This window comes from Ambystoma mexicanum, chromosome 2p, assembly GCF_040938575.1.
Source record: "Ambystoma mexicanum isolate Mex_15411 chromosome 2p, UKY_AmexF1_1, whole genome shotgun sequence".
NCBI classification, from domain to species: Eukaryota; Metazoa; Chordata; class Amphibia; order Caudata; family Ambystomatidae; genus Ambystoma; species Ambystoma mexicanum.
In genome coordinates this window covers 28433630-28459412 of record NC_090923.1, presented here as the reverse complement: position 1 = coordinate 28459412, position 25783 = coordinate 28433630, and positions in this window count along the sequence as shown.

Sequence of the window (25783 nt, the reverse complement as noted above, 5' to 3'; positions counted from 1 at the left end):
ATTTGAGTAAAATGGAATATTGAACACTTGGATACATCATATCACAAACTCACAGCAGACCGAGGAAAGCAGCAAGCATGCTGCAGATGCCGTAATGTGAACATTTATCCTGGTGGCGACTGTCTTGGTGGTGCCATTCCCATGGCCAAATGGGTGAATCCAGAGATTATCATGCTCACATCCATCAGAATAGTTGCCAATACAGCAAATGCCTTTTGGTAACAATTGATAAATGGTTACCCAGACCTTGTACTTTGCATTTCCTCCAACTTGACCATTCACGATCTGAGATAGGTGAAGTCTTCCACGGTGAAGAAGCAGCCATGGCCAGAGGGGAGATCCCTGTGTGCTACAATGAAAAGGAAGTGCTGATTGGGAGTAAAGAATTAAGTTGACCAGGGAAGTGCTGTATTTGAAATTGTTTGGAATCCTATGGGCGGTGTATCTGGTCTTGCTTGGTGCCGTTTGCATGACTGGAGTGCTTGGTCTGTTGGTGAAGTGGTTGGCCATTCACAAGTGCATGTTAGCTGTTGCTAGTTCTTGGGCTTGTGCTGTGAATGGCTTGTTTAGATTGTTGAATTTCCAGGTGTTTTATGGATTTTGTGAATTCAAGGTGATGTATTGTGTCGGATTCCTCTGCCCAAAGGTTCCATCCAGTGCTAAAGATCCTCCATATTTCCTGTTGGCATTCTGTTGGTCTCTAGCTACATCGCTGCTGGACCTCGGTCTTCTGTTTGGTTTGTAAGTGCAGATCTTGCTTCAGAGAACATCTGCTCCTTGGCCATGGGTGATGTAGCATGCTCTGAAGTTCATAATTTTCTTGATTGGTAACCAATGAAGAGATCTTGGAGCTAGAGCCTTTTGTTCTCTCCAGTGAAGTGTAAGAAGAAGTCTCATTGCTGTTTTCTGTTTCATTTGGAATTCCTAGTGGGTTAGTCCAGCATGGCATGGCAGATACTATTGGCATAGTCGGTCCGAAACCTCAGGCAGATGATGAGTGTTCTTTGTGGGAAGGTGAGAAATGGCATGATTTGTCTGATGGAGCAAAGGTGGATGAAAGATATTCACTACTGCGTTGACTTGTGACTCTATTGTAAGTATGATGGCCATGACAATCCAAGGTTTTTTCCTTATTTTGAGGTTTCCGGTTGGATTCTCATTTCTCTCGGTCGAGATATAGCTGTTTGTGCTGGGGGAGGAGGGCTTTTGTCCAGGTTTAATTTAATGCCTGGATGACCCACAACTTTAATTGATGAGGAAGATGTTGGTGTTCATATTGGTGGTTGCTGTGAATATTTATGTATCATCTGTGTAATTTGTAGCAAGTAAGTGCATGCTTTTTGATGAGCCTTATAAGGGCCCAGTATTTTGAGAAGAGATTTAATCTAGTTCCAGTTTTCGGTGAGCGGTACATGAATTTAAAGTAATGGTAAGCCTGGCCTTCTTTGCTGAGGGTGCTTTTGTGGATGTCAGGTGGGCAAGGGTTTATTGGTGAGACAGTTCTTTTGCTATTCATCACCAGTTTGCCAATTTTCTGTGGAGATAGCTATGTGTGGGATGCATTTAAGACCCTAAGCAGAAATCCCCTTCACCTAAAAACTGCATTTAAACATTGCCACAAAAACAGCTGTGTTTTGTCTACCGGGCACATGTGTGGCAAGCAGTTGAACACTACATTGAAAATCGGCCCTGCATTTGCTTCACTTTCATCTGCATAACATGAAGTTATGCCCTCCATTCAGAACGGCTTTGTGTTTGCTTTTCTTGTGTCTGGATAACAAAAACTAGGCTTTACCCAAAATGTATCTGGCCACACCCATAACAAAGGGAGACCCCTTGACTGGGTAGCAGACTATAACTGCGCAGCCTCCATCACCGATAACTCCCCTCAACCATGGTCTGACCACCATCTCTGCTCCTTTACCCTCGAAGCTTCGAGCCCCATCACCAATAATGTGGTAGCCTCAGCCATCCCCACGAGAAGTAAGAAAAATATCACAGTGGAAAAACTGATCCCTCTCATCATCCCGACGCTTAACCAACTCCCTGCTACCTCCAACCCCTACGACCTTGTAGAAGGCTATAACAAAACCATGCGTACAGCCTTAGATTCTATTGCACCATTAAAATTAAGAAAATGTAAACTGAAAAAGCACCTCAACCAATGGTTCTCTAGCCACCTTAAAGCTCTTAGATTAGAAAAACGCAAAAAGGAACAAGCCTGGAGACAATCTCCCACAGACCATAACAAGATAGTGCTCAATAAAATAACGTCCAACTACAAAAAAGAAACCATAGCTACCAAACAAGAGCCTTACAACCAGAGAATTGCACAATCCAACTCCAGCACCAAAGAGCTGTTTACGATCATTAAAGAACTGGAAACACCGGTGCTAACTTGTGTGAAGGACAAAATGGTGCACTAGTGTCCAAAATGCCCCAAACAATAAAGTCACAGGCCTACAACAAAAAATAAAAATAAGAAAGAATCCATAGCTAAACCAACCAACCCCACTAATACTGCCCCGCGCCCCACACCCCAACACCCTCGACCCAACCCCACTCGCTTTAGCTTTTCCAAAGTCTCCACTCTTGAAGTGGAAAAAATCATTCTCAGCCTAAAACCATCTAACTGTCATTAAAGATGCGGCAAGAGACCTCTCGCCATTCATTACCAGACTCAAGAACGCCTCCTTCTCAGGTACCGTCCCCAGCAAACTTAAAGAGTCCTGGGTCCTCCCCCTTATCAAAAAGCCCTCTCTTGACCCCTCCATTCCCACTAACTACAGACCTATTACCACCGCCCCTTTCCTGCTCAATATATTAGACAAGACAGCCTACCAACAAATACAAAAATATCTTGAAATAAACCATCTCCTAGGTATTCGGCAATCAGGCTTCAGACCCCAACACAGGACAGAAACGGCCCGTATCGACCGGAAGGCTCAAACTGACACCCTTAGAGACAATGGGAAAACTGCTTTATTACTTCTCCTAGACCTCTCTGCAGCATTCGATCTAGTTGATCACAAAATCATATGCAATCACTTGGATTCAGCTGCCCACTTCTCCCAAGAAGCCATCGGCTGGATCGAGTTATTCCTCAGCAACAGATCCATGCGCGTCTTCCCCACCACTGCTGCCGCCGACCCCATCCCAATCACATGTGGAGTACCCCCAAGGTTCATGCGTCTCCGCTACACTGTACAACATGTTCACGAAGCCCCTGTTTGATAATCTAGATGGTCTGGGTATCACCTACACTAATTACGCTGATGACACCCAGATCCTCATCCCGTTGATGGGAGATTACAACCATGATTTGGCCTTGGTGAACAAGGTGTACCTCATCATCCAGGCATGGATAGCTTCTCACAGTCTATGCCTGAATGATGACAAGACTGAACTCATCATCCTCGGTTCCACCTCAAACCTATTCAAATTGGACCACAACTATACCAGCTTCATTATAGACGGTAACCTGATCAAAGTAGCTAAGGAAGTGAAAACCTTAGGAATACACATTGACTCCTCCCTCTCCTTCCATAAACAGGTTAGCTCCATGGCCTCCTCCACGGCCTACACATGTAAGCTTATAAGAGCAGCCAAACCCTTCTTATCCACCCAGAGCTGCATTACTTTAGCCAGAGCCGTTGTACTATCAAAGCTGGACTATTGTAATGCCTTTTACGTAGGAGCTAGCAAACAGGTCACTAACAAAATACAGACACTACAAAACAACGCTCTTAGAGCAGCGCTTAGCATCCAAGAGAGAACACATCTCCAACATTAGGAGAGCCCATAACTGGCTCAACACCACAGATAAAATCCTGCTCAAAGTAGCCTCACTAACACACAAATGCCTCAACAACGCTGCCCCCCGCTACTTAGTCGATAGAATAAGTAAATACACTTCTAATAGAGCTACTAGAACTTCCTATGCAAATCTGCTCACAGTTCCCAGGTTCAAACGTACCTAAATGGGTGGCAACAGCTTCCAGGTAAAAGCAGCCCAACGCTGGAACTCCCTACCACCCTCCCTAAGGACACCCCAAACTTACACACACTTTAGACGCAACTATATCCACTGGATAAAGAACAATGACCACTAATACTATCCAACCCACCTCACCACTGTAAAGTATGTAAATATGTATATTTGTTAATTCGCAAACTTTGCAAAATTTGTAAACTATGTAAATATGTATACTTGTAAATTTGCAAACTTTTGCCTTACCGTGCCTGCTTCTACCATCCACTTTCCCATTGTAATTATTGTAATGCATTGTAACTTGTAACCAAGCTGTGAATAACCTTGTTGCTCCTGCGCCCTCATACCCTCGGGTCTGGTGCACAATACAAATGAATAAACTAAACTAAACTAAACTAAAAAGTGTTGGGGAGAATTCTCTTCAAAGGCTAATTTCCCTTACCTATAGAGTCCCCCAGCAGCTTTGCTGGATTTGAAGGGGTTATTTTTTTCTCCAACTAAGAGTGAGACCCTTTTTTTTCCCACTCTTAGAAAGATTGCTGGTGTGTGTTTTAGGCTAACTTGTGTGCTTCTTGTCTATGAGGTATCTCACCCTCATAGGAATCATCTTTTTAACATGCGTGGTACATAGCACCCTCCGTGCCGTACCAAAGGGGTGTCGTAGCAACCCCCAAACATAGACTCCATACCCTGGGACTGACTACTGTCTCCAAGGGCATGTAAATTCCCCATTGACTTTACTAGTCAATTCTTATGAAATAAACCAGTACAACCCATCTTACTATGGAAGTACTGGGAAGGGTTAATAGTTTTTCCCTAACGTTCATTTTCGAGGGGGTACCGTACAGTCCCTCTCTCAAATGTTTCTGGCTGGTGGCAGTGGTTACTACCATAAATATTCGACCGCAAATATTTCCCTATGGGATTTTCCCATTGTTCGAGGCTACCACTTTTAATGTCAGCCTCTAACATACCGCCGGTTTATTTTTATATTAACTTTACTCCGGTAGGTTTTTATTGTCAGGACTTTGATTATAATTCTTTCTCGTGTCTTTCTCTATAATCCTAACCCAGGTCGGGGATCCTTTGTTCGTCCTTTTGGCAGGCTTCTGCACAGAAGCCCTCCTCTCGGCACCACTGAGTCTGGGGTAGACAGGATGTGTAGGAGGGGGAATAGGCACCCTGGACAGGGTTGCTTATACGCAACCCAAGTCGCACTCTGCCCTGATAGGCTGGGGGTTCTCCCGCCAAGAGAGCCTTCCCACTGTGTGAGTGACAGCTAGGCTGCATGAATGGGGGTCTTGCTGCAAAAAAGCAGGATCCTGAGGACTGGAGGACAAGACGTTGCCACTGGAACTAAGAAACCGAAGAGGAGAGAAGCTGAAGACATCTGAACCACCGGTGAAGCCCTGCTGCAGATCCTCACCACTTTTCTCCAACGACTTGAGAAGATCTTCCTCAGGAAGAGTCTTCTTCCCTTGAGCTGGTGGGGCCAACCTGTTCGCCAATAGCCTTCCCGGACCTGCCTTGGTGGAATCACCAGTGCCAAGCACTAGGAGACCAGATAGCGAGGGACCCGTCCACCCGGACCGCGATTTAAGGGAGCGTACCTTTTATTTGTTTGGCAGCACCGCGGCTGGTTTCATCCCTGGGCAGTGCAGTAACTCAAACCTTCCCCACGACGAGAGCATCTCTTCCTCTGCTGGATCTCCCAAACTGCAGGAACTACCACCGCGGAAGGAGCCTCTTCTACTTTAAAGGTACATTGTTCCGCCAGGCCTCCCATTTCGTTGGGTATCGCTAAAGGTGTTTTAAATCCTTTACTTACCTACTGGGTTGGCCGCCCCTATCATCTAACATTGTCTTTCACCTTCTGCAACCGCCTTTTAGAATCATTACTGCAGCTACTAGAACATGTTGATCCTGGGCACATTGCTGTGTACCTTTGACACTGGCACAGGCCTATTGACTCTGGCTTAATGTGTTACAACTGCTTTCTCTAGATTGCTTCTCACCTAGAAATGTGTTGGTGCACCTAACTCTTATATAACCACCTTTTCCTTCCCTCTTTTTAAACTTGTGAAGTGCCATTTTGCTCGGTTTTCACCTCAGTATTATACATGCTAAAGTACTGCCTTGCCTAACTTGTTCACAATCTTCTTGGGAAGTGTTGCTGGTGTGTTAAAGAGTCTGAACCTGTATAACCTGTCCTTTCCCTCCCTTTTGAGAAATTGTTAGAGTGCCATTTGTGTTTGGTTTTCACTGTGCCGTTTTGCTCAGTTTTCACTCTTGCTCAAACTGGTCTACAATTTAAATAGGGAGTTGTGTATACTTTTCTTGACTGATTTAACTTGCTTTATTAATAGTGATTTGTGTGTAGAGTTAAGAGTGTGTAATATAAATATATATATATTCTTTTTGATACCAATCTTTGGTCAGTGTTTCCTTGTTCCATAGTACTGTAGTCCTAATGTGTAAACCCTGAATACTGCTCATCTCCCTCTTGAGATAAGTCTGACTACTTAGCCACAGCTACCAACTAAATCTTTGTGGTACAGACTGATGCCAAAAGGGGATTTTCTTGTATATACCTGTAGTCTTAATCTTCTGTAGTGCTCCCTAAGGGAACGGCACAGTATTCTGCCTAACAAAAAGTATGCAATACATCCAACTGGAAACAGTTGTCTTATTGATAAATCACATGAGGGGCAAGGATTTCTACATTGCAGCCCGACACAGCTTTTGTTTTCCCTTTGATGTAAACCAATGTGCTCAAAGCACTGCAAATGAAAGAAACGGCTCGGTTTTTCCTCTTTATTCTGTGTCAAATCAAAGAAACCCTGTGCAGTATCCCTCTGTGTCCATGAACCAACAGTACATGCAAAACCCCTTCAAAGGATTCATTAAAAGAAAGTCCCATGACCTACAGAACCGAATTTGAAACATTAAATGGAAGGCTTGCACATGTGTGAATGAAAATAAGGAAAAATGAAATGACATCTTTTGCTTGAACAGAAATGTCTGTGAATATGTGTGGGTGGAGGTTTGGCTACACGATGTACATTATGTTTGTCCCTGCAAGGATTATAGTTACCTTGGAAAAGGCTCAGACAAACAGTAAAACTGTTTTTTGGCTCAGGCACAGAATTCAATTGAAAGCCTTGCCCCCCACTGACAGTCACACCAATAAGTGAACCATTCCACAATGACATGTGATGTGGCAGAGATTGTGAGGATTCTCTGCGCTGCCAGACTAGCAGGCATTAATGGAAGAGGGAAAAGATGTGTGGCTAGTACGTGACATAGAAGGCAAGTTCCTCCAGCACCCACTCTGAAGGATAAACTGTCAAACTTCAAAGGGTATCATAAAAGTCTTTTGTTGCAAGTCAAGCCAGAGGAGATAGTTTGCTGAGGGGGATGAAGCACCGCCCCCATATGTGACAGATCCTCCACATTGACATTAAAGGACTTCTTCATTTTAAGACATTTTTCTCAGCACTCCGAATAAGTAATCATTTTGTTTTATGCTAGTTTTCCAGTGGATGTAAAGAGACTAAGTGCATGTTTCTAGCACTTTGGGAACTGAAATGGCCAGGAAAGATGCGTTTCTGGCTGTTTTATAAATGGGACAAATATGAAACTATGTGGAAAGACAGAACGTGATATTATGAACATGTGTAATCATTGGCAGAATTTGTACTATTATGCATTTCATGAAAAGTGCAAAAACGTGCCAAAGGGCTATGCTACCTCGCACAGAGTTGTCGATCAGTTTGTCTAATTCCCTGTGACACACTGAAACTGCATATCTACTTCTTACGGCAGTAGCTATTATAAGTCTGGAGTTATGATCCATAACTCATTTTTGCTATAAAAAAAAGTGGACCTGAGAGACAAATAACTGTCATAAACGACCAACAGACATATGATGCTATCTCCCTGAACCAATAGGGCCAAGGGTGTAGAGAGGAATGGTAGGCTGTCCAATCCTGGGGATTGGGGTCATTTTAGAGTACTCCCTCCTACATTGCAAAATTAATGATTTCATTTGGGCTATATAAGGGGGACACAGAGATCCACAGGAAGACACAAAGATTCCGGGGAGACAGGAGAGGAGGCAGCTGATCCATCCCATCCAGGAGAGTGCAGCGACCAGACCCTGGCCTAGCTGTCGAGTATGCCATCCAGGAGAGCACAGTGACCAGACCCTGGCCTAGCTGTCCAGAGTGACCAGAGACCTCGCTGGCTTTCCAGAATCCCAAACCGATGCTTACATTGTAAGTAGTAAATAACCCCTGTCCCAAATTGCATACCCCTCTCTTTTTAATCTTGGATCCCATTGAAAATCGCAAATTGCCTTTATAACCCCTTCTTTTCATGGAAGAATCTCTATTAGCCTCTGTATGTTAGCATATTCCTTTGATAAATCTTTCAGTTGTCTGTATAAATCCTTAGCATTATTTTCAAGTAAATCAATTAATTGCCCTATAAGGAGATTCACAGTGTAAATTTGTTAATATTTGAAATTAACCACCTTATTCCAAGTGCCTTTCTTTAATAATTATAGTCATAAAAATATAGCCTGAATAGAATTAGTCTCTGTGTAACAAAAACCGAATTTGCCCTGTGTGCATTCCCGCAAATTCCAAATTTTCATCTGTCCAATAGAAAAACCCAAACCGTAGCCCCATTGAGAGCAATCCCTTTCTGTTAGAATCCTATCCGTTATGTGCCTTTGTCCTTATTCTTAAAACCGATTTCCGATTTTGACAGCTAAACCTTTTCCTTGGCTGCCTGTCATCACAAATCCAGTGTAAAAATGAATTCCCATTTGCCGTGTGTTTTTCTTTTGTATTTGTTTTCTTCCCCAAAAATCGATGTTCCTATCTTGTTCCACATTGTTCTGTGTACTGATTAGTAGTCTTGAAGCTTCCTTATCTCCTCGAGTGTAGCAACACAAATTTCCTTTCTAGCTGTCCCTAGCAGTTGTAAGTAACCGTGCGAGTAACAAGTAAAATCCGAATATGCCGTTTTGATCATAAAACGAGTTTTCATTCTTTTCTGGCTACCTATCTTTCACTCTTTATCCTTACTCCTTACCACTGCCTTCCATCCAAAAAGAATTAAGTTAGCAGATGTTTGGGAGTGAGTGTTGTAGGGGGAGTGCTTAAACTTAGTACCATCACATTCTTTAAAACTATTTTTCCTGTTTGCCATTAAAAACTCATGTGACTTGTTAGGGTTTTGAACTAATTGTGTTGTGGGAATCTTTGCATTTGTATTACCATAACACTGGTGGCTGTTGTCAAATTGTTTGATTTAGATTTTATTTTCATTAAACCATAAAATTAATAGATATCTTATTGATAGACTCCGGCCTGGTTCCTAGTCCATTGTGACATGGGGTGTTTGTGAAGGTTCAGTGCGAGACAGGTTGGGGGCCTACTCAAATAAAAGATAGGGGAAGGAGTCCCTGGCTGGAGTGTGCCGTGTTATAAAACCTTACAGGGTGAAACGTAGACTCCATGATAACAATATACAATATTCCATGCTGTTACCTGCAAAGCTTAATTCAAGTTTGAGGGGAAAACTCAATTATGTATGTCTCTGGAGTCTGCTTGCTCCGTTCTTGATTGGGTTGACAAAGCGGTAAGCCAAAACAACCCGCAACCCAGGAACGGTGCCAGGAATCAGGGTCTGGAGGGTCAGGTGGACCCCTGAATACCAAGTGATGCCAGGAACTGGGTTGCGCCTTGTATGGCATTACACTTGATCCTTCAACAAACGCAAACCTTTATCCTGCTGACTGGGGCCACTCAGTGACTGCCTTGGGTTTCCCGTTCATCCTGTGTTGGTCTAAGCTGGCTTGCACTGAGTTGGGCACTAGCGCACCCAGCACATCATTTGTCCTGTTAGTAACCAGGGGAGTGGTTTGGCAGGGTGTATTGTGGACAAATTGTGGTGGCCCGTGTGGTTGGAGAGGGTGGGGACTATAACGTTTGGGATGAGGGGTGTTTTTTGGGGTCCGAGAACCTCAACAGTGGCTTGCCTGTGTATTAGCTCTGGAGACTTTCTGAAACATGAGGTTGAAATGTTGTTTTCACATACTTTAAGGTAGCTACATGGAATATTAGGAGGGGTAATCAGCCCTCTAAGAGTAGGAAGATTTTACACTACTTGCATAGGCATAGGGTGGATGTGGCATTCATCCAAGAGACGCATCTCACCTCTCCTCATATTCGACTTATTTGAGGGGATTAGCGATCTTGATCAACAAGGCTGTAAATTTCGGACTTAACAATGATGAAGGATGATGAGGGGAGGGCTCTGATGGTCTGTTGTGTCCTGGAGGGAGTGAAAGTAACATTGCTTAACACCTATGGGCCAAATGTGGATAGTGCAGCCTTTTTTGAGTGGGTGTTGGTTCACCTGGCCATGTGTCACAATACTACAATTGTGGGGGAAGGGGATCTATACAGTGCCTGACCCTGCTTGTGATAGCTCCGGCAGTAACAGGGGATCCCAATCCAGGGTGAGTAGGCACAGTTTTGATATCCATGAGACCTATGATTTGGTGGATGCAACACTGGGATGATCCTGATTATACCTTTCACTCATGGGTGCATGGGTCGAGTTCTAGACTCAATTATTTACTGGTTTCACACAGTCGGAGGGGGGAGTACTTTGGGCAAAAGTCATATTCTTCACAGAACTCGTTCACTCGCCAGTCGTTTTGGACTGTGATATTGTTGCGGGATGAGTGGGAATTCAATCCCGACATTTCAAGTCTAATGCCCTGGCAAACACTGTTACATCCAGAAATTCATGACAAAATTGTGTCTTTCGATCACGACGTTGGTTCAGTCGCATCGCAGGGGGTGCTTTGGGACTGTTTTAAATGTTACATCAGGGGTATCTGGAAGGCCAAGGAAAATGGGATAATCCGTTTGGATAGGGAATACATAGCAACCTATGAAGAGAAACCGAAGCAGTTGGATTACATGTCTTCACCAGATCCCAAGGTACTAGCAGCGTTACGGCTGCAGATGGACAGCTTCCAGGTTAACGCAAGTAGGAAGGTCAAAGTCCTCAGCAGGGGCAACTTTGTACAATAGTATGGAGATTGCTGGCAGGTGCATATAGCTTGCATATAGAGCTGATCAGAGATCCCCTGGGGATTGCCCTCTACGCAGAATAATACAATGTGGCAACGTTTTATGATGCCTTTTTGCTTCTAGATATACATGAGATGTAGAGAGTATGCAGCAATATCTAGATAACAAAATTGTATTGGTTAGATTCACCACTCAGGGAGGTGACGCTGGAAAAGATTTTGGTTGTTATCAGGGAGCTTCCTGAATCTAAGACTCCCGGTCCTGACGGCCTTTCCGGGGAGTTTTATAAAGCTTATGCACCTCTCCTTGCTCCTATACTTCTGCAGGTATATGTTGAATCCAGTGAGTAGGGGTCCATGCCTCCTTTGTTGCGTGAAGCAACTATTTTTTTTATTGCATAAAAAAGGGAAGCCCCCTGAGGATTGTGCCTCTTACCGGCGTATATCTTTAATCAATGTCGATAACAAGATCTTTTCCAAGGATCTGGCCAATCAGCTCCTCCCTTTGATGCCTGGGTTGATATTAGCAGATTAGTCAGGTTTCATACTAGGCAGGAACAGGACGTATGGCTTCTGCCACTTTTTCAGGATCCTTTCAGCGTTGGCACCTGAAACACAAGCAATGTTGTTGGACGCCGAAAAGGCATTCAACTCTATCGAATGGCCCTATCGAATGGCCCTATCTTTTTTCAGTCCTCCAGAACTTCAGTGTAGATGAACGATCCATCTCACTGGTATCACTTCTCCATACCGCCCCAATGGCGAGGATTGTAGTGGGGCGTCACCGGTCTGAAGTTATAGAGATGGGACAAGACAGGGATGCACATTTTCCCTGCTCCTTTTTGCTCTTGCAACGGAGCCCCTGGTGGCTATCCTGCGGGAACAACATACACAGCTGGGCCTACTGCTTGGTCCACAAAGGCTGATTATCTCTCTATATTCTGGTGATGCCGTTTTATTTCTCAGGAACTCCATCCATAACTTACCACTGTTAATGCGTTTGGTGTTGAAATTTGGGGAGTTCTGGTTGAAGGTTAACCAAAGTAAATCAGTGGTTTTTCCACTCACTAACGGACTGTGGAATTTGACAACAACATTGGGATTGCTTGGGAGTTTGCAAGTATTCGATACCTTGGAGTGGAGATATCACGGGACCCATCCAGACTGTTCCGTGACAATTATGGTAGACCCATCAGCTCTCTTCAAGACCTAGTTTTGAGGCGGCGTACCCTTCCCCTTACATAGATGGGCCATAGGTCGATAGTGAAGATGGAACAAGTTACTTACCTGTAACTGTTGTTCTTGAGCATGGGGTCTGACATGAATTCACATGCTCATGAATATTTCCCATCGTCAGGCTGGGAATCCTCGGTAAAAGAAAAAATAGTTTCACTTTCACTTACAACTGTCTCCTATAAACCATCTACTAAGCTCTGGATTATTCTGCCCCCTCCCTAAACCCCTCCTCTGGCAGCCATCTTCAGATCTGGAAGCACATAAAGTGGCAGTATGACCAAGAAGAGCCGCAGAGGGGCAGGAGAGAGGGTTCGACATGTGAATCCATGCAAATTCCTTTCAGCCGGTAGACAAAGGTGTCGGAAAAAACACAGGCAGCACCAAAGGTTTGTTGAGATGAAATTCTGATGGAACCTTAGGCATGAAGGAAAGGTGCAACCGCAGCACCACCCTCGTCCCGTGAAAGTCCTATAGGGCCGCTTGCAGGACAGCGCCTGGATCTCACCCACCCTCCTGGCAGAGTTGATGGCCACGAAAAAAGCTGTCTTTCATGAAAGGAACTTGAGAGGAGCCTGATGCACAGGCTCAAAAGAGGCCCCCATGAGCCTCGTCAGCACCATGTTGAGTTCCCACGTCGGGGCAGGTGCCTTCACCGGCGGGAACGATCGAAACAGTACTTTGAGGAACTCCTTGACTAGACTGTATGACCAAAGAGAAGACCGTCCCGGAAAACTGGTGTAGCGGGCGATAGCCACCAGATGCACTTTGGAGGCATGCGCCAGCCCCGCCTTAGCCAACGACAACAAATACAGAAGGATCTGAGGGGCCGTGACACTCAGAGGGTTGATCTTCTTTGACCGTCACCAAGATGTAAAACGATTCCACTTGTGCCCGTAGAACTTAAGAGTCGACGAAGCCCTGGCAAGGACCTCCTTACAGTACACCGGCAGCTCGTACCCACCAAACTTTAATGCTGCAGGAGCCAGGCCTTCAGGTTCAGCGATCCTGGGTCGTGGTGCAGGATTGCGCCTCCTTCCCTGGCCAGCAGATCCGTGACCACTGGTAGCTTGACTGGAGGTGACGCTGACAAGGTCCAGGTATCAAAATTTGCCTTGGACATGCCAGGGCGATAAGGATCATCCTGCACCAGCACCGTCTGAGGTGACCAATTACTCATAGTAGCAGAGGTAACAGAGGGAACGTGTACAAGTACAGGCCTTCCAACGGGAAGGAGAATGCATCCCCATGCTCCTCGGCTGGTGGAACCTGCTGGCGAACTTCTGGCACTTGGTGTTCATCGCCATCGCAAACAGATCGATCTGGGGTCTGCCCCACCTGAGGAAGAGGTTATCCACTTGATCTTGCCAAACTCCCACTCGTGGCAGGAGCGCAGCTCCCTGTTGAGTGAGTCAGCGATTGTGTTCTTGACTCACGCCAGGTGAAAAGGGATGAGGAACATCCCTTGGGCGATTGCCCAGTGCCAAAAGTACTGCGCCTCTCTGGAGAGCGCCAGGGATCTGGTACCCCCCTGCTTCCTGGTATAGAACATCATGGTGGTATTGTCTGTGAAGACCCTCACCACTTTGCCCTTGAGGGACGGAAGGAATGACTTGAGGGCCCAGAACACTGCCCGCAGTTTCAGGACATTGATGTGGAGATCCCTCTCCTCTGGCAGCCACAGGCCTCTGGCATGCAGGCATCCAGTGTGAGCTCCTCAGCCCTCCAGGGAAGTATCCGCAGTGACTGTCTCCTGTCCCAGGGGGCTGTGAAATCCTGTGCCCCCCATCGACGTTGGAGTGTATGCCCCACCACCTTATCACTCGACGGAATTCCTCATCGAGGGAAATCTCATCTGCAAAGCTTCAGAACACCTGGATCCAGCGAGCTTCCAGGAACTCCTGCAGGGGTTGCATGCGCGGTTAGGAAAGATTTCCATTTGTGGGTAATTTTCTCTCCAGTTGTGAACCCCCCCCAACTTTTTGCTGTTGTCCGACCATCCTAGCCTGACTTTTGGCAGTGGAGCCCAGCCGTCTGACATGCCCTTAAGACTGTCACTAGTGGGAGACTGTTTCCCTTAGTCTTTCACTTTGTTGCTATTCTTTAGTAACATTTTATCAGCGCACAAAGTACCTTACAGTGCAGTGCGCTGGGGCTCATTTTTCATTTTTAAGGCCCTAGAAACCCTTGAACGATTTTTGGTGAATGTACAAGTTTGTCCTGGAAAGAGCTGGTGGCAACTGTTACTTTATATGTATTTTCAACTCTTTTCTATGGTCCAACACATGTTTACCGCGTTTGGCCCAGGACAGTGGCCAGAGCCTAAAATGGCCATGCCACAAGGTCCTTTGTTCTCTCCTTTGGCCACCTTGTCGAGCAGACCCAGGAAATTCCTTATCTGGTTATGCAGACTCCGTGCAAACCGAAGCTTTCGCAGACTTCTGCATGCCTTGTGTGTGTGCGCCCAGGATGTGGGCTGGAGCGGTCTAGTTCCAATACACATCCTGGGTGCCAAGATGTCTACTGTGCTGGGATGACTGGGACCACTGTGATCTGGGATAAGTGTATTTGAGCAGATCTCCTATTGGTTCCTCTTCATTTTGGCGCAAAGGAGATTTTGGATAAGAGAAGGCACCTCACACTCATTCCAGGTTGATCTTCTGAGTTCACACAAAACTTAGTAAAAGAGCGAAGCATCTTGAAACAAAGAAGCAACCACTGGTGACCCGCTGGAAGGTTTGGCACTCTGACCCTGCTGTTATCCTGTCGGACCCCCTGTTTCTGAACAAACCTAGAAGGCCTGCAGGGGCGCTTCGACCCATTGGAATAGTGGGACCAACTATTCTCGCACCTCCTGCTTAACCTGTAAGCAAGCCTTTTCAGAAGTGTTCCTGGACCGCCCAGTGAACTGACCAGCTCGTACGGGACCTTTGTCCTGGAAACTCTGACGTTTCGACTTGAGACTGTAAGCTCTGGGTATAAGGCACTCTCCTACCAAGTTTCGTACACTTAGCATTCCGAGGTCTGGAATTAGGAGAGTACGCCTGAACACGAGCATACCCGGTCACTGTGTCGCCCAGCTGTGGTGAGGAACTTCGTGGGTGCCTTGTTGATGTGCCCCCCTGTGCACTCAGACTCGCTGCATTGGAGCTGGCCTGATCACTTCACCAGGGGCGGAGAAATTGCCACTGTCCAACCCCGGAATCAATTCCGGAACGCAGTGTCCTGAAAGCCGCAGAGCCGTGCAACTGCAGTATTTGAACCTGCGGCCGATTTGGACTGGCGAAGTTTGGTCCAGAGTGCACCGAGGGTCGGTAAGTACTTGCATCCCTTACCGGTGACCCCTAGCACATCCATAGACTTTTCTTTACACACAATTGTCCCCTGAGTGCCACTCTTCTTTATCGAGGTAGCCCACATTAGCAAGCTATTCCCAATTCTTGGATCCTGTTCTGCCCTCTTGGGGAGACCCTCCTCGAATAGTGGGAACGTATTCTTCACTGCCTCACCCACCTTCTGAGTTGCTACAGCCCCTTGAAGAGACCCTGTTTTGAACTTAACTGTATGACCGCGTGCACCAGCACCAAATGTACTTTTGAGCTCAAGGCTCCACTCATCTTAGGGACTGCACTGCCTCTTAGCTAGGGTTTGGATTGTGAAGGACTGCCTAAACGATATTTGCACTGTGTGACCCCTCTCTTTGCAAGTTGTGGACCTGTACAGTGCAATATGCCTGTAGGCCATTGGTTACTGTATATATGGTTCACAGTTAGTGTTGTGTTGGTTTTGTTAATACTGCTGAATATTTACTTTGTGTTTGACTTAAAAGGCCTTTAATAGATGTATATGTATTATTAATATATCCTGGATCGCGGATAAATCAAGGCAATCGTATCATGCTGAGGGAAATGCTCAAACCCAAACATAAGATTCTAGAAGAAAAAATTGGAGTATACCTGTAAAAGTGGATGAAACACATAATTATCAATATCAATCAAGAATAAGAAAACAATAACAAGGAATCTCTCCTGAGGAACCATAGCTAAAGCTATGGGGAAACACGTGTTGGGAGATAAACTAATGCTATAAGGATGGAACAAAAGATTTGAATGTATGGATAAAATACATGAAGTAACCAGAAAACATATTAAATAAATAAATCAAATCACTCTGAAAAACTGACTGAATTTTTTTTTTTCTGGGGATGACACATCTCAGGAGTACCAACTATATTATCTACTAATTTGGTTTATATATTGTCTCAGCCACAATATAGTCCAAGTGCAGACCCGGGAATCGTAAAATCTAAGTGGCACAAAGGATTCGCTTTGGAGAGGAATTAAAGCTGACATTGGCTGAAAAATGTGGTTTTTCAATGTATTATTAATATACACACCTGACAGACAGTCGTTTGTGGTGTTGTTTACTGTGTGTGCTCACTGTGGGCTTTCAATCACCCTCACCCCTCCTGAGACCTAGTCTTGACCGCCGCCAAGCTACCATGATTGGTCTGGCTTGTCCAGAAGGTTACCCTGTCCCAAGAAATTAGGCTGGTCTTCTGAAACTCTGCCCAGCAGGTCAGAGTTCAGAAATCCATCTTTACTTCCGCAACCTGCAGAGTTGGATCAGGTAGATTCACAACATCATGCCGAGCAGCGACTTGACTAAATTCTATGCAACTCAAGTATAAGACAGACGGCATATTAGTAATGGAAATTCAGCAAGTGCATTTCCTCTATCAGAAACTGATCTGGTGACCCTCACGTATCTCAGTGAACTGCAAGAAAATCCAGAATCAAGAAATGTCTGTAGCGAAGCGATGGACAATTCCACATTAACAGAACGCTTTGGGATAGACACATGTATGAGATGTCCAAGCAGCTTTAAACCAAAGTCAATATTTTGTCCCAACATTATATGCAGTCCTATCGAAATATTTTAGGAATTGGTGGTCATGGATTTAAAAACCTAATCATATACAGTATCAAAATCTAGATCGAGAAATTTGAATATACATCAGCCGCACGCCCTTGAAGATCTGAGAATGACCATATGATTGTTATCCGGCCATCAGACAAAGGCAGAGACATAGTAGTCATGGATAGCACTAGCTACAAGAAAGAAGCATCCAGACAACTTAATAACACAGCCCGTTCTGAAACAGTTGATAAATCAGTTTTAAAATTGGTGCCGACTTCAGTCCGAAGGGGAGGGTCTTCAATTGGAAGTGCCTTCCCTATACTACGAAACGCATGGATTTACAATGCTTCTCGTGAATGGGGACGTGGAAGTATGCGTCCTCCAGATCAAGCAATGTCAAGAAGACTCTCCAGTTGGCTGAGCATGTGCTGCAACGTAACCATGCTGAATTTTCGGAACTTAAGGTATTTGTTGAGAAGCTGCAGGTCTAAAATGGGCCTCCAGCCACAGGTCCTCTTCTTTACCAAGTATCTGGAGTAGACTTCAGAGCCCCGGAGTCGCTTTGTAACCAGCTCTATTGCCCCTTTTCTTAACATGGCCTGTACTTCCTGCAGGAGCTGAGGGATGTGCTGCTCCTGCTGGGCCACCGGCGGTATCCGCAAACGCGTCTGCTAGAACTCTAGAGTGTATCTGTGGACGATAGCGTCCAGCACCCATCGATTATTGGAGATCTTCTTCCACTCGCTGACGAAGCTCGCCAGCCGGCCACCCACCAGGGTGCAAGAGTGGGGGGCCGACACCCTGGCTGGTTCACTCTTGCTTCAGGGCCTGCGTGCCGCCTTGGGAGCGACAGCGACGTCAGCCACCTCCACCAAAAGACTTGGAATGGCCTCTGTAGTCTTCCTGGTTCGGGGGCCGTGAGGGTTGACGGTACGAAGAGGACCCTATGCTGAAACCCTTCGACGATCTGCCAGACTTTCCGCCAGAGGCACGAAAAGGCCGGGCAGTGTTGAAGCGTGCCCAAGGCACGTGCCATCTCCGTGTCAGTTTTAATGGCCTGCAACGACTCATCAAGGCCTTCCAAAAGAGGCTGTCCCCATTGAAGGGCATGTCCAGTACCCTCGTCTGGACATCCTGACGGAATTGGTCGGCTTTCAGCCAGCCACGATGACAGAGGAATACCCCATTCCCCATCTGTCAGAAACCTGTGTCCGCGATGTCCTGAGTCACTGTGATGGCATGGTCCGATGCCACCTCTCCCTCCTGGGGGACGGAAAGTGCCTTGTTCAGCTTGTCGTTGGGTAGGAACTCCAGCAATGGGGTCATTTTATACCACAGCTCCCTGTCGTATCTGGCCAGGATTGCAAGGGCTTTGGAATCATTGACTGTTGACGCCGCCGAGAAGATTACTTTTCTTCCCATGGCATCTTACTTCTTCCCTTCGCTATCTAGAGGGACGGAGGATGAAGACGAGGGATAAGACAACTTCTTTCTTGCTGCCGCCAAGACCACCGAGTCCGGGGAAGGCTGTGAACGTAGGTATTTTTTCTCCAGCCGATCCCTCTTGGCTGGGTTTTCCATCAAAGCCAGGCCTTCCTCCCAAACATCGTTCAGGAGAGGCACCGCCATGCTGGTCTTCCTCTTGGCCTAATGACATTGATACATGAAACTTTCCTTCCTGGTCTCCTCTGGTGTCAATTGGAAGCGTTCTGACGCTCTGGCGACCATGGCATGGACCGACTGCCCCTTGTCCGGGGGAGAATACCTTGGCTGTGGTGAACCGCTTGCCGTGGCCATGCCGTCGTCCGTGTCCTTAGTCGTTGTGTCCGTCCCCATGTTTCTTGGCGGGTGATGACACGTGTGGAGGCTGATGCAGCAGCGTAGGGTGCTGCTTCCTCTTTTTCGCCAGAGGTTGGTCCGGGGCCACCGGGCCAGGCAGTGTTGTTGGCATCCATTTCTGAATCTCCGACACTAGGGTGTGTAGGGTCGAAAAGATGTCCAGCGATACATCTCTCAGAGGAGTTGGGTCGGTAGGCTTCCTGGGCCCTGCGCCGTCATTGGCAGGTCCGCCGTCGTCACCTCCGTCGTCGTCCCGATCAGGGTTTTCACTGTCAGTGGCACCGTCCACCACGTCCTCCTGGACCGTGTGTACGGACGCCTGGTCCTCCTCATCCGAAAAAGAAATATGTGTGCCCTGTAGTATGGTTGAAACCTCTTCTCCCCCCCTTGTTGGCATCCCGAGGGGTCGGTTCAGGCTCAGGGATGGCATCCTCTTCTCCGGTGTCCTACTCACCGGCTTGGCAGATGCCTCCCATCTCAGGGGCAGGGATACTCTGGGCACCACCGGAGATACCTTGAGTGGGTCAGCTCCCTTGGCCTTCGAGAGTGCGGCCACCACTAACTCGGTCGTCGACTTCACCTGGGCCACCTGGGCCTTCTGGGGTAGGTCGCTCACCTTCTCCTGCGACTTCCCGTTCTCTGGCTTTTCCTGCAGCTTCGCCGGGTTAGGCGATTTCCTCTTAGAGTAGGAGCTGGAGCAATGGCTGGAGATGGAGGCAGATGGAGAGGATGAGCAGGCCTTGCCGATTGAGGGACCCGCTTGTGCGGTGACCCTGACGGAAACGGACTTGCAGCGCTTGGTCTTGTCTTGGGCCCCCACAGATGGCGTGCCGTCAAACGACTTAGAAGCCCGCTCTTCGGACCAGCCAGTCCTGGGTGAGTCATGCCTCCGCTTGCCGCATGGGACAGAAGCCTTGGCGCTGAGCCACGCCACCAGACTACTGTGACGTTCCTTCACGGTTCGTTTGTAGAACCCGAGGCAGATTTCACAATCTGCTTCCCTGTGATCTGGATGGAGACAGTAGAGGCACTGGAGTTGTTTGTCCTCTACAAACGCATTCCGCAGTCCGCAGCTGGAGCAGTGCTTGAAAATGGAGCTTCCCTCCTTCTCCTCCGACATGGTCTGGCGTGGGGAGGCCGGGCTGATGGCCTTCTAGAATCTTCGATGAAACTTCGACGATTCTTGCCCTTGAGGGGTATTGGAATTCACCGACAAACAGATCCCTGCTTGTCAGCCGACGTAGTGTAAGAGCACACGGGCTCTGTTTAACAAAAATCAAACTATTTTACTGAAAAAGCGCAAAAAATGTAGATCTGCTCAAACAGCAAAACACAAGAACTCCCACCACTTTAACGTGCAGTAAAAATCTGAAGATGGCTGCCAGAGTAGGGACTTAGGGAGAGGGCAGTCATTGGCTGGGGGCAGTATGACCCAGGGCTCAGTGATTGGTTTAGAGGAGAAATACAGTTTGTAAGTGAAAGTGAAACTGTTTTTTCTTTAACCAAGGATTCCAGGCCTGCCGACGGGGAATATTCATGAGCATGTGAATCCATGCTAGACTCCATGCTGGAGAATCATTGCTTCTTCCTGCCATGTATGTAGCCGGACATGCGATTACAGGGGAGAAGACCTAAATAAGGTGGGTGGAAAAAGTTGTTATGAACATATCCACAAATAGTCGCCAAATGTTTGTATATCATTGCAACAAGTGAAAGACAGGGGGGGGCACTTCACTAGACCTGTTCATGTAATTTCGAGTGCAGAATAATCTAAAGGCTGCATTTCCCTCATTCCAGAAGCAACCTACTACATGGATGTTACTGCACGGACTGATACTGTCACAGGGGGAGGGCCATTTGGTCTCCCGGTGGTATTTCACAGTTTTATGTTTGATATCCCGGGGAAGGAAGATGGGTTGAGGCAGCGCTGGGTGAAGGATCTAGGTAGATAAGTAAGTGATGACTGGAAATATGTGTTGATTGAAACCCAAAAGGTCTCCCTGAATTCTAAGTTTAAGTCGATTAATTGTAAATCACCAGGTAAGACTCCATAAACACTTCCCATGCACCCCAGACATGGCTTGACCTGGGACTGTTTGTATATATATATCCCGATACTGTGGGGAAGCGATGTCCAAGGTTTCACTTATTGATCAGGTTTCTGTGGAGGCTCTGTTGGGATGCACTAGTCACCTACCTTGGGCGGTCCAAAGGCTGACTGACTGGCCTTCTCTTGGTGATGGCCATAGAAGTGTTTCTATGTCACGATGGAAGGGCCCCGCCACCCAACATGCAAACCAGTCAAGCAAATTAAGTCAACGCTTTGTGCCCAAATTGTTTCTTATTTGCTCCATATCCGAGACGCAGTTTTCAATCTACGGCTGTTCAAATACTGCACTTTGTCTCAATGGGAAAATGAATGCAAGTAGACTGAAAACAATGTGTATGCTTTCCAAATAACTTTTCCATTTTCTAAAGAATTGTTCCCAAATTCTCCAGTTTAGTGGTGCTCTTGACACCCTTTTTGTTTGGAAAATGTCATACAAATCCCTGCAGCAAGTCAAAGGTTATTATCGTTGCTAAAGCACCAATGCCGACAACTTTTTTTAAGGAGAACTGGGCACTCTCTGTCAAATCCATTGAGTAGTTTTTAAAATATTCGACAAAGTTTTGGTTTTAAAACATGCATCCAAATCCATCCAGCAAGTCAAAAGTTAGTAGCATTATCATTATAGAAGAACATGGCTGCTTTTTCATTTCTGAAAATTCCTCTCATCCTCTCTGCTGCTGAGCACCATGGGAGATTTTGTTTGGGAGAAGGGGGCATTCCTAAATAAGTACTGGATGCAATAACCCCAAAAAACAAAAGGATTGCGAGCCAACGCTTTGTGCCCAAGTTGTTTCAAACCTGGTCCAAATCCATCCAGCGGTTTTGGCTGTGCAGTGGCACAAAATTTTACCTTTTTTGTCTATGGAAAAATGAATGGGCACTAGGACAAAAATGCTTTTTTTGTTTTCTTAATAACTATTATAATTTAAGAATCTTTTCCGTATTTTCCAGTCTAGCAGGGTGTACACAATTGTCTGCAAAATATACATATATATAAAATAGGTTGCCGCACTAGAGTTAAATTGAGAATTGGGAAACACATGAAAGCCGAAAAAGGAATTATTAAAAACCTGGCAGAAATTTTGCAAAAAAAAATGCTTGTCACGGCCGTAGACTCGAAATATTGGGGAAGATTCATTAAAAAATGAAAAGCTATTAAGAAAGTTAAAAAAAAAAATGATGTTTTCGGCCTAGTCCCATTTATTTCCCCATACAGAAAAAGTCAAAATTTCTGTGCAGCAAAATCCAAAAAAACGAAAGGAATTAGACTAGGTATGAAACAACGTGGTCAAAAAGCCAAAAAGCGTTGACTCAATTTCTAGGGCCTCATCACGAGTTGGGCGGTAACGCCGGTGCTAAAAGCGCTGGCGTTATTAGCCCTAAAGCCAAACCCACTGGGGCTATTAGCGCCGGATCACGGGTTTGGCGGATTTGCAAATCCCCATTCCCAATTCGGGAATGCCCCATTCCCCATTGGGCTCAATGGGGAAATTTTGCGCTCTTACAGCCGGCGGATTTCCCGCCAGCGGTATGAGCGCGAAATTTCGGCAGATTTCCCCCCAGCTAAAAGCTGGCGGGAAATCAGCCGAAGCCCTGATTTGGCGGACCCTTAAATCCGGAGGTAACAGCGCTACCGCCGGATTTAAGGGTTACCGCCAAACTCGTGATGAGGCCCCTAGGAAGTGGTTTGGAGTTATTGTGCCCCCTAGTTTTAAAAATATTTAACGGAGAAGGGACAATTGTACAATGCATTATAATAAAATGGTAAAATCAACACACACAAAAACAATCACATACTAATCTTTTAAAACTTTTACAAACTATACTAAAGGAAAAACTATTAGCTTTGACAATGCTTGTTCTTCTCTTTATCCTGGGTACAGGTGTGAAATCATGATGTCAGTGCCTGATGCTAAGATCTGGATGTCTTTGGAGTACATTTCTTTGGTGTAGCCTTGAGCTACTGGCAGGATCAACACTTGCCGATGCTGTGAAACTTCCCCCCAGGCACCAAACAGAAAAGATGTTGGGACATCATGAAAGATAAACATTGTTTTCTGAAAAAACCTTCCTACGCTGAGTGAGCAAAAAAAAAAATAAGTACACAGATTCTACAGACATCAGCCTTCTCATGTGGCAGTCTGAACACATCAGTACCCCTCACCTGAGCTGCCTAGCAAAAGTACAAAGGTTTTACAGCCATCGGCCTTCTCACGTGGCAGCCGGAACACATCAATACCCCTCACCTGAGCTGCCTAGCAAAAGTACACAGGTTCTACAGCCATCGGCCTTCTCACGTGGCAGCCTGAACACATCAATACCCCTCACCTGAGCTGCCTAGCAAAAGTACACAGGTTCTACAGCCATCGGCCTTCTCACGTGGCAGCCTGAACACATCAATACCCCTCACCTGAGCTGCCTAGCAAAAGTACACAGGTTCTACAGCCATCGGCCTTCTCACGTGGCAGCCTGAACACATCAATACCCCTCACCTGAGCTGCCTAGCAAAAGTACACAGGTTCTACAGCCATCGGCCTTCTCACGTGGCAGCCTAAAAACGCATCAATACCCCTCACCTGAGCTGCCTAGCAAAAGTACACAGGTTCTACAGCCATCAGCCTTCTCATGTGGCAGCCGGAACACATCAATACCCCTCACCTGAGCTGCCTAGCAAAAGTACACAGGTTCTACAGACATCGGCCTTCTCACGTGGCAGCCTGAACACATCAACAGCCCTCTATACAGACATGGATGCCAGCCACATATATCCCATGGTACAGTGTATAGGCTGCAGGTAGACCGGTGTGGATTCTATATGGACATGCATCCTGCCCACATATACCCCATGGTACAGTGTATAGGAGGCAGGTAGAGAGGTGAGGATTCTATACGGACATGCATCCCACCCACATATATCCCATGGTACAGTGTAGTTGTAGCAGGCAGACAGGCATGGCTTCTATATGGACATGTATCCTGCCCACATATATCCCATGGTACAGTGTATAGATAGCAGGTAGACAGGTGTGGATGCTATATAGACATGCATCCTGCCCACATATATCCCATGGTACAGTATATAGATAGCAGGTAGACAGGTGTGGATTCTATACAGACATGGATGCCAGCCACATATATCCCATGGTACAGTGTATAGGAGGCAGGTAGACAGGTATGGCTTCTATATGGACATGCATCCCACCCACATATATCCCCATGGTACAGTGTACAGGAAGCAGGTAGACAGGTGTGGATTCTATATGGACATGTATCCCACCCACATATATCCCATGGTACAGTGCATATGTAGCAGGTAGACAGGTGTGAATTCTATTTGAACATGCATCCTGCCACATATATCCCATGGTACAGTGTATAGGCTGCAGCTAGACAGGTGTGGATTCTATATGGACATGCTGTCACGGATGGCACTCTGTCAAGAGTGGCACAGGGCACCCAGGTAGGTTTTGGTGGCTGTGCCGATGTAAGGAAACAGATAAGCAACAGCAGGAAGCTCAACAAGAAAGAAGAATAGGCAACAGTAGCTGTGAACAAAAAGGGGCAGGGAAAACAAAGGTACAAACCAACTGGATTCCCTCTTGGGGTGTATGCAGAAATGGGAAAGAGTGTTCCACGGGCCTTTGGAAACTCCAGCCTTCTGCACAGATTACTATTACAGGGGCCCACTCTGTCTGCTCATGGCTGGGAACAACAGCAGTGGGTGTCTGTACCTGAACCCTAAGGCACGAACAAGGTAACAGTACTTCACAAGACTGGTCTTGAGAAGGTGGAAGCAGCACTGATCGCTAGGGCTTCTGGGGATTGTGGTTCCCATACTGATGAATGGGAATAGCCAGGAATTGATAACTGTAGCAAGGTGCATTATGGTACATGTAGTTAGCTGAATTAAATAAGAAAGTACCAAAGCCGTGCAAATGAAAATGAAGGACCAAAGTGTGAATAGGGGTTGTTCAAAGAGTATTATGAAGATAAATGAGTTCCAAATAGTCCATGATGGTTGCCAATGTGTGCGCCAGTGGCACAGGCATGACACATGCGTCCCACGAAAATATATCCCATGCTACAGTGTATAGATAGCAGGTAGACCGGTGTGAATTCTATATGGACATGTATCCCACCCACATATATCCCCATGGTACAGTGTATAGGTAGCAGGTAGACAGGTGTGGATTCTATATGGACATGCATCCTGCCCACATATATCCCATGGTACAGTGTATAGGTAGCAGGTAGACAGGTGTGGATTCTATATGGACATGCATCCTGCCCACATATATCCACGGTACAGTGCATAGGTAGCAGGTAGACAGGTTTGAATTCTATCTGGACATGCACCCCACCCACATATATCCCATGGTACAGTGTATAGGTAGCAGGTAGACAGGTGTGGATTCTATATGGACATGTATCCCACCCACATATATCCCCATGTTACAGTGAATAGGTAGCAGGTAGACAGGTGTGGATTCTATATGGACATGTATCCCACCCACATATATCCAATGGTACAGTGTATAGGTAGCAGGTAGACAGGTGTGGATTCTATATGGACATG